We start from the raw sequence: 5,327 nt of genomic DNA on the forward strand, positions 1-5,327 counted from the left end.
TTCCTCCCTTCTCCTGCAGCTTCCCGCCACAGCAGCTCCGGGCTGCGTGGCTGTGCAGCCTCTCTGACACCTTCGAAAGCCCGCCTGAAATCCGCCAGGCTGCATTATCAGTGACTTGCATTGTTCGCTGCTTGTCCCATATCACTCCTCGTGTCCTGCTTTTGGGCTATGGCTGTGCCTCACCAAAGCACAGAGGTTTGGGGTCGTTTAATAACCAGCTTTGAGGTTCAAGAGTGCCAGGAAACCAAAGGGTGCCTGTTGGCTGTGCTTTTAGGTGAATCTGAGGCACACAGGTTATCCTGGGTGAGCTTCAGGTCAAAACTGCAAACGGCCATTCCTCATCCACCCTCCATTTCTACCTCAGGTGTGGGGGGAAAAAAGCACACGGCGTGCTTTGACATGAGCTAGAACTTGGTGCTCTTTGTGCCACAGCCAAAGGCAGCCCTGACCAGCAGCTGGTCTGTCCCATGAGGCATGGGTTAGGTCTAGCAGAGAGACCCATGGCTGTCTCCTCAGGTACACAAAAAGGCACAGTAGCATAGAAGGACGTGTGTCTACCTACTAACCTGGTAGTGGAGAGTCCTATTTGTTCCTTGTTAAGGCAAATAAAGTTCACATTCTTCCTATTAAAGGTGTGAAAAATGGCATATTGATTTGTTTTCTTGAAAAATAAGCTAAATATTAATAAAATTTCTGTCTGTCATGTATGAACCAGACAGACCAACAGGTTTCTCTGTGCATGTGTGTAACAAAACAGTATCTATCACACAGCCATTGTAAGAGTCCTGTCAGATGTGGTTGGTGGATTGGTTACGGGAACTTTCCTGTCTGACTATCCAGGAACTGCTCTGGCAGTCACACTGGCACCACCAAAGCTGAGACTGAAGTCCTTTCACAGTGAGCGGCTCCAGCAACCAATGGGTGCCCCACTTGACTCCCTACCCTCAGAACGCTCACAGTCAGACCAGGTTTCCTTACTGGTTTGACCCCAAGTTTCCCATAGCAGAGTCTCCGATATCTGAATCCTCAAAATAATTAAATCACGGTGCAACAACAGAATAAGAGCTCAAGCTGGTGCATTGGAGGAGGCACCCTTAACAAAGGAAGCCCTGGGCTTTTATACCCTCACTATGTGCACTATAGTCTGAGGTCTTCCAGCTGAGTTGTTGGCTCCTGCCATGTCTCAGAGTGTCCCAATCACCTGCCCAATGCCACAGGTTCCTTTGTTTTGCAAAGGGTTGCCACCAGTTCACAGCCTCTTGCCTGGGGCTCCTGCCACCCAGAGCTCAATCTGCAGCTGCACTGCAGGTACACACTGAGCTACCTGCACTGAAAGTATTCCTCAAAAGATTGAGGGGCAGTATTTTAGGGTTCTGCCATTCCCTGTGGTTTGCCTGATCTCTCTGCTGCATGTTTCCATTGCACAGCCAAGATGGAAGAAAGAAATGTATACAAGTGCCCATAAATTGTGCAAATACATCTGCAACAGGGCTTTAAGAAGGGGTACTCGCCTGGAACTTGAACTGCTGAAATGGGAACATACATCTTCCTCAGCTGTATTTGCGACAGGCATGACAATTTCTAAGAGGAAGTGTAGCAGAAACCTGTAACCATAATGTCTTAAACTTCCATTGTCAAGCTACAGTGCAATACCGGAGTGTTTTGTCTTGAAAAAGGGATACTTGAATTTGAAGTTGAGTCTTCTGAGCTTTTGTGTACCGTCAGAAGACAAGCCATTTCAGAAGGAAAGTCCAGAACTATCCAGAAATGGACAGTTCCTATTGTTAAACTTGTAAATTCACTTCTGGTGAGCATGCATTTATATGCAGGGTCCTGGCATATAAATCCTTTGGGAGTCAATCATGAGTGAATGCTTTGTGGCTAAAAGATGTGTTTCAAGAAGACTGTATGAGTACAGCCATCTTTTTGAATAACAGTTGGTGTTACTCCAAACTTAATTTAGTATGGAAGCCATTACAGCAACGCAGTTTTGTTCAGTGCAATGCAATTAATGTAGTAAAGGGAGAGTTAAGAAAGAGAGCTGGCACCAGCCTCTTCTCTCTGGCAACCAGTGACAGGACCCGAGGGAACAGCATGAAGCGGAGTCAGGGCAGTTGTATTAATGTAGCTGTTCTAGCAAGTAAGTGCCCTGCTATGACATGTCAGATAGCAGTAGAGGTAGCAGGATTGTACCCTTAAATCTGAAGTGCACATAATATTTGAATGACAAGATTAGTAATTTGAGAAAGTGAAAATCCAGATTTTTGTCAACTACTCTTCCTATGACTAGTCATGAATTTGAAAAAGCAATAGCATCAGTTTATATTGCTCAGAATCTTTACAAGGAGAACGTTAAAATAAAAAATTTTAAAAACCACAACTTCATCATCTTGTCTCTATTTGCAAAATGTGGGGGGTTTGCTCTAAAAGGAATGTGCAAGCAAACAGTACAGTGGAGTTAAATTAAAAAGATATAAAATTTTAACGCCATGAAAAAGTAGATATCCATCTAGTTTCCTGTCTGAGGACTCTTAATGTGTTCAAGTATTTTAATGATAAACACAGAGGAAAAAAATGTATTCCTATGCACTTTACAAAAACAATGTTAGAAAAGGAATGTTTTATGTGCAACAGAGAATTTCTTCTTGATTTTCAATTCTCCGATGAACTTAAGGCTTGAAGTCTGCATACAATATTTAATTTTCTTATTTCTAGGTAGTGTTATTGGACAGCTTCAACCTATGAATGACATACCACTAGAAAGCTGATTACATGATCCTTCTCTCTGTATGTAAAATTGTGTGAGGAGTATGATATTAACACCATGAATATTTTCAAAATATTAACTCTCCCTGTATAATTTAATAATTGTTAATGGAGACACTGTAGGGTCACAGTGGGAATGATAAAAGGAAGAAAGGAAAGTGAGGCACAAAAAATGGTGCAGTTCTCAATATGAAAATGTATATTTTATATAAAGACAGCTGTTGACTTTTAATAAAAACAAAACAGGATCATAAATATTTAGCAAGAGGGAAAAAGTAGTTTTATTGATACATTTTATTTTAAAATAATAACTGAAAAATGTGTATTTAAAGAGCTCACCTTGCTAAATGGATGACACTTTTGAGCCAGTAAGATTTACATTAATTGTTTTTTGGTAAATCACTAGATTAGTAAGTATTTCTTGCATATTAATTGCCTTATAGGATGGAATGACTACAATGTATCTGATTATAAACAATTCCTACACAGGTCAAAAGAAACACCATAATACTAGAAAGTAATTTCACTAACAGAAATATTTCTGGGAAGTAAAAAAGAAATCCTTATCTGACAACCTGATCTGTGATTTGGCAGTGTTAGGTTAATGGCTGGACTCAGTGATCATAAAAGTCTTTTCCAGCCTTAACACTTCTATGATTTCAGTCTTCAAGAATTTCACTAAGAAGGCTTAATATATCACTGATAAAGAAATTGCATGATAACTTTCTGGTGAAGAAGAACAGAAGGCTTTTAAAATTCCTTTTTCATACAAGGGCTTTTTTATTATTATTTTTTTAATACAGAAACCTTAAGTACATCTATGAAATTATGTTAAGGCATTTCAGGAATCGTTTAAATATATTAACTTCACAGTATAAGAACAAAGAGCAGAAAACATGGTGAATATAACCAAAATACTTGAGGAAATGTTACTGTAATGAATCAAAGCTAGTTAAGGCATTTGCACTTAGGTTACTTTTCACAGATTAAGTACCTTCCTGCAATGTGAATTTTGTAAAATATGCTATTATTATCTATTATCTTTAAGGCTAATAAGATGATTTGGGGAAAATTCCTAAATCTTCTCTATTCCTCTATGACTTTATGTTAGTTTTAAAAAATAAATTTTGCTAATTATGAAGTAAATATTCTCCTGCTCAGCTATTTTGTGATCAAATTTACTTGGTTGTGACTTCGGTGTAGTAACTAACTAATTTATTTGCTGAGCAAACATATTTAGTTTAAACACCTACCATTTTCCCCACTGAGTTGTCCTCTCTTACTTCGCTACTTTTCACCTCTGCCATAACAAATTAGATCTAACTTAATTTCTGGTTTTGATCAGAAAATCTTACTTTGTAGCAGCAATATTTGTATAGTTCACTGGTAAGTGCAAAGTTCAGTTAGTGCCAGGAACATGTTTTTACAGCTTGTTAAATTTGTTCTACCAAACTATCAGTATTTTGAGATACAGGCAAGTATCTGTCAATTCTTATGCTTAACATCTAGTAAAGAGTCTATCAGACTTTGAAAGAAAAAGTAATTAACAACATGTGACCTGATTGACAACTGGAATCTATTAAATGAAGATACTTTCCAAAAGGATCTAAAAATAAAGTCAATTCTGAGCACCAATCAGGAACATTTTTTGGAAAAAATAGCTTGTCTCCTGTTGTCTCATTTGATATGAGAAAATTGTGAAACCTAGTTGTAAAAACAGTACCTAATATACAGGATATAATCACTATAATCATTCATGTGGTGGCCATGAAATAAGCTGGTTGCCATCAAGTGTGTTGACTGAAACTTAGTTCCTGAACACAGTTCTCTTTCCATTACTTCAGGAAAATTGCTCTAGAAGTAGCCTGGTTTGGAAGATGTCTTTCTCCTTCTAAAAATGCAAAGTAATACAAAGTAGTGAGGTAAAGTAGCATTGTTATTGCAGCACAGTTTGAGGAATTAGTACTCAGTTTTAACTCCCATAATACTTCTTAGATGCAGGATGCTTTATCTTCAGATGACACAGTTTTTTGAACATGTGTCTCATAAAGTTTTATCCAATATATTTTAAGTATTTTTAGAATCTGCTAAAGAAATGAAAAGAATATTTTATATGATTCCTGCTTGGAAATATGTTTTGACCTGTTGGAAGGAATCTGTCTGAACATGTCTGGAATGTAATGCATATCGGATGTTTTCAGTAAATAAACTGATCATGTCATCTGCAAATCATCTGAAATGTGTGCGCTGACTTTTGTCTATCCTAACTTAGTCTAAATAAATGAAAAATAAATGAAAAATACTGACCTTGAATGTTGAGCAATGGAAATATTTTCTTTGAAAGAAAATGTTGTATACTGGTAAAAAGGCTTACCCTCAGGTCAAATCATTCTTCTCTCAGTTTTCTTATTCTCAGCTCTAGCCTTAGGCTTTTTTCAATGTCACACCTGCTTTAGATCTTTCTAGAAAGTGGAAGACTCACGGGTTAATTAATTGAAGTGGTAATAGATGTACCAAAAGTTTCAATAAATAATGGGTATCTGGAGGAAATTTCCAGTGAA

The sequence above is a fragment of the Corvus brachyrhynchos genome, unplaced genomic scaffold (assembly GCF_000691975.1).
Source record: "Corvus brachyrhynchos isolate BGI_N302 unplaced genomic scaffold, ASM69197v1 scaffold56, whole genome shotgun sequence".
Taxonomy (NCBI): Eukaryota; Metazoa; Chordata; class Aves; order Passeriformes; family Corvidae; genus Corvus; species Corvus brachyrhynchos.